The sequence below is a fragment of the Strix uralensis genome, chromosome 19 (genome assembly GCF_047716275.1).
Source record: "Strix uralensis isolate ZFMK-TIS-50842 chromosome 19, bStrUra1, whole genome shotgun sequence".
Taxonomy (NCBI): Eukaryota; Metazoa; Chordata; class Aves; order Strigiformes; family Strigidae; genus Strix; species Strix uralensis.
In genome coordinates, this window is record NC_133990.1 from 11,658,505 (window position 1) to 11,672,268 (window position 13,764).

General features: G+C 35.8%; 1 protein-coding gene across 8 annotated transcripts in view; it reads left to right on the forward strand.

The window, feature by feature from the left end:
• STXBP4 (syntaxin binding protein 4) overlaps window positions 1-13,764 on the forward strand; it is an 80,266-nt gene that overhangs the window by 41,906 nt on the left and 24,596 nt on the right. The window contains exon 21 of one of the 8 annotated variants that reach the window (XR_012631557.1): window positions 1,859-1,934. The exons of the other annotated variants lie outside the window; for them this stretch is intronic. The gene's annotated coding sequence lies outside the window, so the exon portion shown is untranslated. The remainder of the gene's footprint in view (window positions 1-1,858; window positions 1,935-13,764) is intronic. 8 annotated transcript variants of the gene reach the window in all.

Sequence of the window (13,764 nt, forward strand, 5' to 3'; positions counted from 1 at the left end):
TGTGGGTGGAACAAAGTTATAAGGTGAAGTAGCAAGTCTTCACAAGTAACAATTTTGCTATTTTGAGAAGAGCTAGTGTTATTAAGTATTTGTATTTCTTTTATTTATTTGTTGCAGCCCTGGTGTGTTTGTTTGTTACAACAGAATTAATGCCATATACATGATTACTATTTTGTTCTTGAAATTAAAGATACAACAGTGCCATAATTTTGTACAGATAATTGGCTGTAGTTCACCAGGAGAGTTCTGAAAAAGTTGATGTGTAAGCGTAGGCTGTTCCGCCCCCCCTTTTTGGTTTATGTCTGTACATCAAGATCCAGATGTAATTGTAACGTGGGTAGGCATACCCTGGCTAACTTGGCTTTTGTTAATTAGGCTAGTGATGTTAAAAATGCATTTGCAGGGGCTGAATATCAAAATACGAATCTTCTGTTGACCCCAAGAATATTGTCTGATTGCTAGCATTTGCTGAAACTCATGTTGCTATGTCTTTTTATATTTTTAGTACCAGAAAGAGAACATTATTTCCTGCAGGATCATCTTTGTGGGGACAATTCTGCCTTGGGAGGATAGCATACCTTTAATATTCTTCAGCTAATAAACTAGAACCATAGCTTTTACTGGAAGAGCTGCTTGGGAAGGAGCAGCATAATGATAACTAAAGAGATAACTCTGTGTATTCATTGTTCTGGCAAGGCCATAAATATTTCAGTGAATTACTGAAATCAGAAATAGAAGAGACCTATTAAATTATACAATGTATATCCTGAACACATCTGTTCAGCTCCCTTTTTTAATAGTTTCTGACTAGCAAAAGAATTAAATCTTAAAATCAGTGAGGTATGCTTTAAACATAAAGAGGTTATGTTTGTCAGTTAAACATTTTCTGGGACAGTACTTCCATTAGAAAAATATTAATTTGGTGAAATTAAAATGTATTATTCCTTTGAAACTTTCAACAACAACAGAAGAGGTGAGTTGTCCCCAAAGAGAATTTACCAACTGTTTTATCCAGTGGAAAATTTCATAGTTTTGCTAGTCCCTGAAGTTTGAAGTTTTCTTCCTCAAAATAAAATGCTTAATGCAAGGGTAATTTCATTTTTGTAGAAAGTAATAATATTAAGTTATTAAATGAACTTTTTACTGTTGACTCTCTCTGAGTTGACATTTTTTAAAAAAGGATAAATCCCAGAATCACATTGATAATTCTGGAATATGACCTGGTCATCAGTGGCTCCTTCTATTTGCAGAATCATGCTGAATTTGGAGCTCATGAGGACTGCTGTCTTTTGCCACAGAACATTGGCACTGTGTTCCTCATGTAGCATCATGGCATTATACCAAACATTGTCAACTTCTGAAGAACAGTGCTCCAAAATCCATTTTTCCTTACGCAAGAGCAGGAATTACGTGTGCCTGTAGCATGTCTTCCTGGCCTCCACTGAGTTCTGAAGGCAACATCAGACATAAAACCTCTTCCTTATGTAGCTGAAGCATCTCCTAGTTTGTCTTGAATTTGAAATTTAGTTACTATCTTGTTTGCTCAGTCTCATTTTGTAAAGACAAGGTAGAGCAAGACAGGAGCTTCATGCTGCTGCTGAGTGCATCACTTCCTTTAGTCTCTGTGGGGCAGTGGTTTTCTGGTTTCCAGCTCTGCTCAATGGAAAACTTTATAGGTAGTAGGAGCAGTTGTCTTCCAGTTCAACATGTGCTCTGGACTGTAGATCCCTGCTATCAACCACGCACTGTGAGTGAGTGACACTGCAGATACAGTGGCTACTGCACAAACCCATAGTTTTTCCAAAAATTAAACTTAAGGTAGCAAGAAATTGTAACATTATTTTTTATTAAATTGCAGAGTACCCATATTTCTTTACTGAGCTGAGAAGTTTGATAGTGCAACCCAGGAATATGGTTTGGGAATTGAAATAAAGGTTAGTAATTTTCCTTTTACATCTTCAGTGATGTAAACTGAGAATAACCCTTGACTTAATTTTAATTGTTCCAAAACATAACATCAAACACACATGAGATGAGAAGTTGATCCCTTTTGCCCTGTAATATAGACATTTTTGCCTCGTTCTGAAAATAAGAATGTTTCATTAAAAAATAGATAGCTTATCAGCAACTCTTTAGATACACTGCAAATCAGATCACAATGAGAAGCCCAAAGGTGAACAACTTTGAAAAATTAAAATTCAAAGTTGCATAACAGGCAAAATCCTCAGGAAAAAATCCAAGTATATTTAATACAATTTTACAAGGACACAGTCTAGAATTTAAAAGCTTATTCTATATAACTGTTTACTGCAGCAAGACTTTGAATTTTCTGCAAATCATTTAAATTTCCAATTTTGCCTGCATGGTAAATAAGAATGAAGAGTTGCAATTTTGACAGTGTTCAAGAACTATAATTCCAAAAGGAAAATATAGCCAAGAATTTAAAACTGTTTCATTGCAACAGAAAGGAAGTGTTCCACTTGAGAAATGTAATAGTGTACATTTTTTAAAATATTTCCAATTTATATTAAATTGAGTGTGCATGGATATTAAATTAAAAATGGAGCACTAGACCTGTGAGGCAAGTACATTCTTGAGTCTGTAAATCTAATATGATCTGCTTTATTTACATCATTTGTACACCTTGATTAAAATTATCATCCTCATTTGAAGGAGGACTTTGAGCCATGAAGCAGTTGACTCGCTCATTCATGGGGGGGGGATTTAACAGAATTCTCCTGAATTAAATAATTTTTTTTCTGACTAAGTGTCCTAGTGATAGGAAATCCCAAAAGCAGCTTTTGTTTTTTTCTTCTGGAGGGTAACCTACTATTACTAGAATCTATTACAATATAGATAATATTCTTCTGCATTCTTAGATAACTGTCAAGTTTGTTAGTGATTTACAGAAATACTTTGTGTTTTATCATTACTGTATGTTATATCTATGCTGTACATTTTCATTGAACAAAAATGTCAGTTGGTGCCTTGACTGGAACAGTGTCAAGTAGCACCTTTACTACTGTCTTACCCTTTAAGAAAGACTTCATTAGAAAAGGAGAATGACTTATGAGAAGGCATAGACTTAAGAACAGAGACAGCCAGCATAGGCTCTGTTAAAGTTTTCTGAAAAAGTTTTACTGTTTTTGGTTTCTTGCCTTTTTTTTATCATAATTGCTATACTTTGGTACCATATGTTTAATGCTATAATTCAGTGCTATGTACTTGATCCAAATTAAATTTTTAATGCATGGTTATCCATATATTTCAAAGTAATTTAGAATAATAGCTGTGGTTTTCAAGCTGTAGTTTGTCAACAGCCACTGAACTGCAAAACTTATAACTGATTTACAGCTTGTCTACAGAAACTTAGCACTTTTACATTCTTTTCAGCTCCAAGATTCATTGTGATAATCTATGAGTTTTTGAGGGTGGGTAGTGATCCTTGACTCAGACCAGTTGGAGACTACTGAGCTGAAATAGCAATATTTACAAAATTTGCTATTTCACTGCTGAAGTAGCAATATTGAAGTGCATACCTGTACTTAAAAACAGTGCCTATAATGTTACCTAAGGCCAGTGAAAACAAATCAAGGTTGAATAGTTTATTAGCAAAGTAGTAGACAGAAAAAAACGTTTACAGTTTTTGTTGTTGTTTTGATTTTAGTATTACTATTGAGGTGCGAGTTTAGGCGCTGAGAAGTCTAAAAAAACCTATACTATAAAGCCTGTTTCTCTGGCCAGGATTGATCTGGTTTTACAATAAATACTCGGAAGGAGACAAGTGAAGAGTTGTTCGGTACATAATATAATTAAAATATATTATTCTTGTGAACACAAGACATAAAAATGCCTTACACATGGGAAGCGGAATACATGTCAGTGTGTAATGTAAATTATACAAAAGTTTAGCACTCAGATAGTACTTTGCCACCAAGGAATCAGAAAAGATTCGGCTAGAAAGGACCTCCAGCAATTAGGTAGTGCATCCACCTGCCTCCAGCAGCATGAATTATATCTACATTAATCCAAACAGGTATTTGTCTAGCATATTCCACAGCTTCTGTAGGCTAACTATTCCCATCCTTAATTATCTTTGCCATTAGAAAGCTTTTCCTTGGAGTAACTCCTCATTGCAGTTTAAGCCCATTACTACTTGTCTTCATCCCTATAGTTATTGAAAATTTCCTTCTACTTTCCTCTTTGTGGCAGCTTTTAACATATGTGAAGACCATACCATGTCCCCACTGTTTTCTGTTCCCCAAAATAAACCAAGAATACGAGTTTACTCATTTTTGACTTACAGAGCATGTCTTCTAGCCACTTCATCACCTTGTATTTCTCTGAATTCTCTCCAATTCACCAAAATTATATTGAGTTCTGTAGTTGAGACCTTCCTGTGGGAGACAAAAATGAAGTAATAAGTTTGATTGCTTTAATATCTAGCACACCAGCTCTTATATCCCCAAATGGTGTTCCCTTTCCCTGATAGCTTCCTGTTACTAATTCGTATGAAGTTTGGGCTTTCCTGTACTTGCAGAGCCTTTTCTGCTGAACCAAAGGCTAGTTAGACATACCCCACTTGCTTTTGTGCAGCTGATTATTCGCACCTAGGGTAGTACTTTGCATTTGTCTTTATTGAATTGCATCCTATTTATTTCAAACATTTGATCCAGTTAGTCAAGCTCTTACAAAATTCTAGTCCTGTTTTTCAATGATGTTTCAAAGAAATGTCTATTTACAAATGGATTTTAAATCCTGAATCATCCCTGAGCTCTTCTTACATGGACTAAAACCACATTTTGTTCAGTGTGAGTGAGGAATGACATTGTTTTCACCTAACTGGTCTTACTTGTGGGTATTGTTACAGGACCTAGAAATTAGACCCCGCTTGTTTAATTTACTGTCCGAGAATCAGAACATTACACTAATCATGTACAAGCAGAGAAGCTAGATAAAAGATGACACTAATAAGGATGGAATAATTTTATAGCCTGATCAAATGAAAAAGTATATTTAAAGTATCAGTTATGAGCAAGTAGCTAGCTAATTGGTGGTTGAACATGTATGTTATTCCCAGTGTTTCACAGCAAGGAAAAAGACAAGTCAACGTCTAAAGCCCATATTTAAGACAGTTCTTTAATGTGACCTAGATTTCAGAACTCTGTTGTTGCTGCTAGAAAAGCAATTTATTCTCTCTCCATTCACTTACCTTTAATGAGAAAAGATGAGTCAGCTTTTGAATAGGCACTGTCTGTACTGACTTTCAAATCAAAACATTTTAATAATGAAAAACAAGTAAGTGATATTATTATACCTTAAAATGCAGATGAGCTAACAAGATTAGTGCAGTCTCGTTAGGTTAATTTCCAGCATCTCTGAAGGAAGAGTTCATTAAAGAGCAGACCTTTAAAGGTCTATGGACTTGTTTAGTTCATACTGTGACCCCACTACGAAAAAATTAATTGACTTTGAGCCACTTCCCATACAAGTTGTACTTGCTTTTGGTAACTATGGAGACTGAAGTCAAAACTCTCCAGAATCAACAATTTTACTAGATGATAAATACTTCCTAAATTGTCCCTCCATTAATTTCTGTTGACAAAATGTTTAGAATTTTGGTATATTAATCCTCAATTATAGTATGATGTTTTGACATAAGGGGGGAGGAAAACAACTTTTGTGGCATGGAGATGCAGATTGCTCAAAGTCAGAGGAAATACACAGGTGAGACAGGAATTGAACCTTGAGGTCTCAAACTCAAGGCTGCCTTCCCTCTTCTTTTAATTTGCAAACCCAGTTCAGTCGTGGTCGGTTGGTTATCGGGAGCGGTGGGTAACCTGATGTCTCTCTGTGGGTATGTATGTCTGCACACCAGTCAGGGAGCAACTGTCTCATTATTTCAGGTACCGAAAAAATAAAGCAACCATTACAGTATGGAGCTGAACCAAAGGAGTTGTGTGTACTTTTGTGCAGTTAATGCTGAGTTAATTTTCCATGGCCACACAACTATGAGCATCCTGAGAGAACTGGATTAAAGCTGGTGGGGGGGGGGGGGGGAGGGGGAACGATCAGACCTTTGTTTGGAATGTCAATGTATGCTAAAGCTATCAGTGCTCATCTTGTCTAAGAGGGTTGGTATGCTTTTCTGTCAGTTCCTTCAGTTGTCACATTTTTTCACTTTTTTTCAGTAGGTAGGAGTGAGAAGCTGAGGGCTAGCAGAGTTACTTAGACATATATGGTGCACAAGTGTGATAATTTAAAAGGAAAGAAGTACGGAGAAAGCTGATTGCCAAGAATGATATAGGAGGCTTTTTAAAAGTACATTTTAAGGAGAATTTGCAAGAGGAAAACATAATTGCTTGGTACTTATGAAGGAGACATAAATGAGATACAAAATGTGCGTAACTCTCATACTAGATCTGTTACCTCATGCCATAAAGCATATGTGTCATTAGCTGGGAGTTAAGGATGGAGATTTTGCCTTGCATTAGTGATTGCTACAGGTATTATGTTTGATTCCATTGCAGTTAAGGTAAAATAAAGTATGCTAAGTTAGGCGTGATGGATTTTTTTTTTTCCCCTTCAGATTTATAACAAAAAAGAAAAGGTATCTATTCTTGTTTCGAAGAACTTTTGACATTATTTTTAAAATACGCTGGCTTTAAAGTCATGTCTTCCTGGAAATCCTTTTATTTATGTGCAGCTATGGTGGTTTTTGTAACAGGCTAAGGATATCTTGTGTTAATGTATTTTTACAATTCTTGCTTCAAAAAGAAAAAGTATTACTTGGGTCTGTAGTTGCTGTGAAATGAGCTCAGCAGAGAGTAGTTCTGTGTCTCTCAATTGTAGGTGGTTCATGCCAGCCCCCTGCGCAGTTTAATTTCATCATCAGTGAAAAAAAGTGAGATATTACTTATCAGGAAAGACGTATCATGTATTACTATTGCTTCTTAAATCTCAGACAATTTCTGCTCAATTCTAATTTTAGATAGTCATTTTAATTTGTTACCAATGAATGCTTTCTAATTAAACTTATATTTAACAATCACATGCGTCAGTGAGCAGTGTGAGATGACAGTGATGGAAGTGGGTGGATAGCACAATAGATGGTGACAAGAGATGTTGATCCAGTAAGGAAAGGAGGAGATGGATGAATTCCGGAACAGAGTAATCAGGGGAGCAAGAGAGTAGGAAAACTGAGGAAAAAAGAAATGGTTTAGAGCTGGGCCATTCCAGGCCCTTCCTAATTACCTAGTCCAGGTGGTGAACGCCCTGTGTGCAAAGGCTTGTATTTCTGGAATAAGAATGTTTTATTCCAGATTCTTTATAATAATATGAAAGTGGATTTTACCAATTCAGAACAAGAATGTTCTCAAGAGAGTATTTACTTCTACGAATTTAACTTTTTTTGTAGCCTACATGGCATTTGTGCAGAATTCCCCAGTTACAGACTATTCCTCTAATTTTATAATATTTAATGTGTTTCCTGTCTTCTCTTCAGCAGGTGGAGATTTGTAGGTATAAACAAAATGAATTTCAAATCAACTTATGCGAATATTCCTCCAAAATTACTTTGTAAATTGTAGTGTATTCAATTAGTATGTTAAATGCATTTTAAAAAGCAAATAATACGAGCCAGTAGCTTATGCAGAATTCAATGTTTGGTCAGAATGAGCTAGTCTAAAACTCCCTTCTGCTTTCATTATCCCTTACCTTTGAGGGCTTACGCTTTCCTGACCTAATGACTAAACAAACACGTTACATTCATGACTAAAATAGCTATAATGTTGGAGGCCATGCTGCTTGATGGTATCGTGGCCTCCTTAAAATCAACTGTTGAACTTCTGACTATCAAATGTGTGGTATATGGAAAGGCATTGTAAGCCAAATGCAATACATCTTGATTGTATTACAAGCATATTCAAATAAGCAGCTTGCCTTTTTTTCAATGTCAGTTGCTAAATAATTCCTTTTTTTTTCTGAAAGGTGATTACATTACAAAAATAGTAATCATTAGTAGTACTTTGAATTCCTTTCATGTCAGCATTTCAAGGAATGCAGTCTTTCTTCAGCTTTTTGTATGCTAAAAGATACTCCCAGTTTCACATCACTAGCTGATGTAGATGCTCAGAATCTAGCCTGTGACAGTAGGTAATGGCATCAGTCTTATTCTCCAGTGTACCTTAGAAGAACAGCTTCTATTTAGTGAAGCAGACACTTATTTTGCTGTACTCTTTCCATTCCATTTAGAAGTTGGAATGTTTTATAGTAATGCTATTGTGAAGTATGTACTGCAAGCTCCGGTGACTTCTGCCATTTCTCTGTAATTGGTTGTACACATTTGATTGCCATCAGCTAAGCAGAAGCAAGTACTTTATTGCCCTTGTTAAGAGTGTTGTGCTTGCTTTGTGCTTTCACTACTAACCTCCTGCATGGATAAAAATGAGCATCGGCTAGACTGTTTGCTTCTCATTTTAATAACAGTCTAAATTGCTTGGATCCTCCAGTACCTAAAACTTTATTGGAAGGAGAATATTAGTCTTTATTTGAAAAACATGTAGTTTTGTTTGGTTTTGTTGTATTTCCAATATTCAGCTTCTGGAAAGGTACGTTTTTTTAAGGTTTCAGGAGGATAATTCTTTATCCTTCTTGAGGACACATAGCAGCAGCCTCATGGCTCCGATGACTATAGCTCTCACTCATTTCTGAAGAGCTTAAGTGCACACACTGGGCAGAATTTGTTCTAAATTTGGATTTCCTTATTTGTTAGGTAGGAGAGCAATATGTCTCCAGTAATGTCTGATCACATGTACTGATTTAGGTCATTCTTATTTCCTTAAATTAGTCAGTTAACTGGTCATTGTTCATATATTACAACTTCTATTATTATATCCATAGTTTCTAATTAACTGTACCAAGTTATTCACAAAAAGTATTGGAAGAAAAATAGTTATAATAGTTTGTAATTTCAAAATTACCATAAAGATCTTAATTGATCATATAATCCTTCAGCATGAGAAGCAAACTATTTTATAGATCTCATTCTGAATTGCAACTTGATATGATGTAATTGTTTTAATAAGAGATTAATGAGTTTGCCAACATAGATGAGTCAATATCTTATGATTAATAGGAAATGGGAAAACACAAGGTCATCTTTCACCATGCCCTGAATATCTGAAGTAAGAAAAATATTTTTCCTGAAGCATGGTTTCTAGGAACAAGACTGAAGGGAGACAAGCCAATCTGCCAGTGATACTCTAAATTAGCATAAATTTCAGTTGCTAGTATTTCCCAGATGTCTCCACTTGAAAACTACTTACTCCATCTTTGTTTTATTAAATTACCAACAACAAAAGAAAAAGAACAATTTCTTTTAAATGGAATTTGCTATGTGAAAGAAAGGAATGGAATGTCCCCTTAGCAGAGTATTATTCATAAAATGAAACACATTTGTTTGTGGGAAGAGCACTTGAAATGGTCTAAAGAATAAAGTGGCATACAAGCAAATGCCAGAAGTGCACACTCACTTCTGAAAGCTGTCTTTCTGAACCTGAGTTTTTATACTTAATTTACAAATAAGCAGTAAAATACAGTATATATTATTGACAGCCTCAAGAAATAAGGGGCCATTTTATGCCTGCACCCCATTGAACACACTTGACAAACAAGGCTGAATATTTCTCCACAAATGTTTGCTTTAGCTGTGTCAAACTGCATCACTCACAGAGGAGTTCCTCTGCTGGTCTTGCACCATATGATACCTCTAGTCTCATCTGGGATATTCCCATATTCCATTAACACTCAGGAGTCCACGACCAGATAACCTAGAACCAGCAAGTCAGATCTTCAGCTTTCCATCCTCTTTGCATTGCCTAGATAGCTCAAAGAGAAGAGCCAGAAGCACTAGGGATCTTAACTAACAAATTTTGCATTATTATTATTGAGGCCAAAGGAGGAAGGTTTAAGTGTTGGTACGAGCTGAACTGGTTGATACTGAAAAGAGATCAGAATTCAAAACCTCATTTATCAAGTGATACAGAAAACTGTTTATAATGTCCTTTAGCAAACCTTGTATATCGGAAATACTTTTAGCAGGAAATTCATATTTCTGAAAAAAAGTCACGATTTTTGAAAAACTAATATTAAATATAAATAAATTATAAGCAGGTAAATAAAGGGTAGTTCTGAGCTAGCTTATGCTCTCTTACTTAAAAAAATATGTATAACTGGAAAAGTCAAGCTAGATAAAGGATATGTAAAAAAGAAATCCTTATTTCTGTTGTTGGTCAAAGAATGTGTTCATTGTGCAACTGAATACTTGTACTATGTGGCTTTTGAATTCCAGATAGATATTACATCCCTTAAGCTTGATACTTCAGATCAATTCCAGACAAGGTGGTTTAATGATCAGCCATGAGATTGTTTAACCCTAACAGGAAACGAACTGTAGCCAGACATCCTTTTATGGAGGATGACAAAGCTGTGAACACTGCTGGAAAGAAGTTTATGCTTCACAAAAGAGTTTTTAGGGTGAGATTACCACCTCTGGTAGGCAGCTATCCCTAAGCGCTCTTCAAATTCATCAGTAAAGTTTGTGTGACTGCTTATAATGGAAGCAGGGTTTTAAACTCTGGCCTTAAGGCCAAAATAAAGTGTTTAAGGACATACTTATCTTGAAGCATCTAAATAGTCCCACTTTGGCCAAATCTATATAGAATCCTAGTCAACGGTAAATTTTTGAACAGTTCTTACTGTAGTCTCTAAATCTTTCATTTCCTTTGAGTAATTTTGTCAGAAAATAAGAAAAATAAAGCATACTTGGGCTGCAATATTTATGTAAGGGAAATAACTGTCAGTTTTGAGTCAACTGAATATTCATGCTATGGTATCTGCTATTATTATTTTCATCTGCTGATCTCCCATTTCTTTTGCTTTAGTATTTCTTAACTAACTTATTGGAAAAAAAACACCCAACTACATCATTGCACAGTTTCTAGGTTTGTCACTGCCCAGGAAAATGAAGCTTTTTCTTAATATCTGTATTTTCCCCCTTCTTCCTTTAGGGCCATCCTTTGATCATGCTATGTGCAGCTTTTATTGAGGGAGAGTATATGCATTCTGTCTTGGAAACAGTAGGCAAAATCTTCAATGTCTGTCACTTCACACAAGTGTATAATTTGGACTGATCTTTCTACTTACTGCAACCAACCAAGTATCAACACTGGTGCATTTTCTTTGTCCTGTTAACCCAAGGAAGCGATAAAGATCAATGAGATCCACACTTTATCAAGCACCAGGAAAATTTCATTTGCCCTAGGGTTTCATTTCCTTTCTGCTTTATATAATGTTAACCTTACAACAGTGATTATCACAGCAGGCATCTTGCAGCTGAGGAGGGAAGCAGTCACCAGGGATACTGCCTTACTGCTCTGTGACCAGCTGCAACACTACTGGTGTACATGCAACAGCAAGTGGTTTGTGGGGGTTTGGGTTTCTTTTGCATAGTATTATAGAAATCTCCTTTGCATTAACCCTAATTAAATGCATATACTCAGAAGAAACTAATGGTAGGCTATAATGTATTTTGGCTAACATACACTCTCTCAGGAGGCTGCTTATTCTATTTGGGCAAAGGGTGCTTTGGACTGTATCCATTTCTTTTGCATGCGTAATTACTTCTGCAGTTTTACCTTTTCTTTACCTTGCAAAAGATAAACAATCACAAATGGTTGAATAGCAAGAAGCCCTGGATTTTCTGCTGAAATTATTTTTATATATTGTAAATCTGTAATTTTTTTAAGATGATCTATGCAGACAGCTGCAGCCAAGATATATTATTTATGAAGTTTCATCAAAGACTGTAGCAATTCACAGAAGAAATGATAAATATGTAGGAAACCTAAGACTGCCGGAGTTTATATAGGCTAAATCCTGTATCTTTCAGACATTTCTGACTGTTTGAGCTCCTTTACCTCCGATTTACTCCAGGTGAGAGTTTAGCAGTCTTTCAAAGCAAGTCCTGGGACAGACAATAAATCTGACCCTGGAGGGTGTGAAAAAGTAGAGCACTAGGAAGTAGATCAGCTCATGAATGATTCATGGGGAAAGTGAGCTTGAAGGAAGTGAAGATGATGTCTAGGGAAATACGATGCAAAACATGAGAGCCTCCTCTCTACCATGGGAAATACCAAGAAATATAAGTACAAATCTAACAGTGAAGGAACAGAGTAAAGGGAACAGCAGTGGAAGAACTAGTGGAGAAAGAGAAAAATGTGGAAAATTAAGACATCAAAAACCTGCAGATGTAGGTGGAACTTGGAAGCATATAAAGATGTATATAAAGTCAAAAAAGCAGATAAAGCTATGGAGATCTCCAGAGTCTCATTTATAGGTGACAAATGTATTCAGTGATTTTGAAAAGCATAGTCTTTCATGGTTATGAAAAGAATACAGAGCATCAATTATCATTGCTACTAATGTGCTGTTCTTCATTTAGAAGGAAAAATAAAAAAGAAATCATTTTAGTCAAATTACTAGTGAAAAAAGTGTAATTGTCACTGATGAATGAAACAGGTCACGTAGGGAATTCATGTGAGCACAAGGCAGATACTGAGGGGTTTATTCATAATTGAGCAAATCCATTGTCATTTATTTTGGATATATGTGTTGCATGCAGGAATGAGGAGAGGCCAGGGCAGATGGAAGCAACTGAAGGATTAATCCTGTTGTCGTTTAAATCATTAGAAAATATCCATGTTGAATACAGGTCCCATCTTTTGTGGGAGTGGAAGGAAGAACCACTGACAATGTCTAGCACATTTATAACTTAAAACATCCTTTTCTTCCTTCCTTCATAGGAGTCAGACCCTGAAAACTGTGACACAGCAACTACCTTGTATTTAAAAGGAAGTAGCTGTGGATTATTCTCTCTTGAAGGTAGTAGGTGGCACGTTTTGAGGAACAGATTGTATAGCTCTATGCTAAACTGAAAATGGAAGAAGCCTGAGATAATTGACTGATTTGGGATTAAAGTGAAAGGAAAAAAATTAATCCAGAGTGCTTTTTGCTTTTCAAGCTGTACTAAACAGTAATGGTGCTGTTCTACAATTACCAATTCTCAGGTTCCTGAATTCTGGAGTTTTGGTAGACTTACCTGTTGCTCTTCACTTGGTGCCTACAGGTATAATTACTTCTCAGATGGTTTGTACCTGCTTCAGAGTGCCAAGACATGATTCAGTGGCTGTAAACTCAGTTTATCTTTGAGAACTGAAGTTATCCCTTTCCAGATTTTTAAGAAGTAAGGACCACACTAGAGACAAAGGTGTGACGATGGGAGAAAAGAAAATGAGCCTTTTAAGAAAGAAATAAAAAAAAAAAAAAATGCACTTAGGGCATGCCTTGGTATGAAGCAGCTTTCAAAGATCATATGGTGCGTGCAGTCCAGCACATTTTCCAAATAAAAGTCTTAAATCTAAAACAGGCTCACAGATGGTTCTAATGAGCTGGTCTTTGAGATATACTGTGACTTGAACAAAAATAGTTTAACTCCTAAGACACTAACATTTTGAGATGACTTTCAAGCTAAAGCACTTGCAGTACAATTTTCATGCATATTTTAATTTTATATACATTTCTAGTCTCTAAAAAAGGGAGGTTTTTCAGGACCTTGCACTTTGCTTTATATTACAGTACAGTATCTCAAAAGCATACATCAGGAGCATTTTTGCACCTTGGGTGATGCTTTCCAGAACTTTCAAG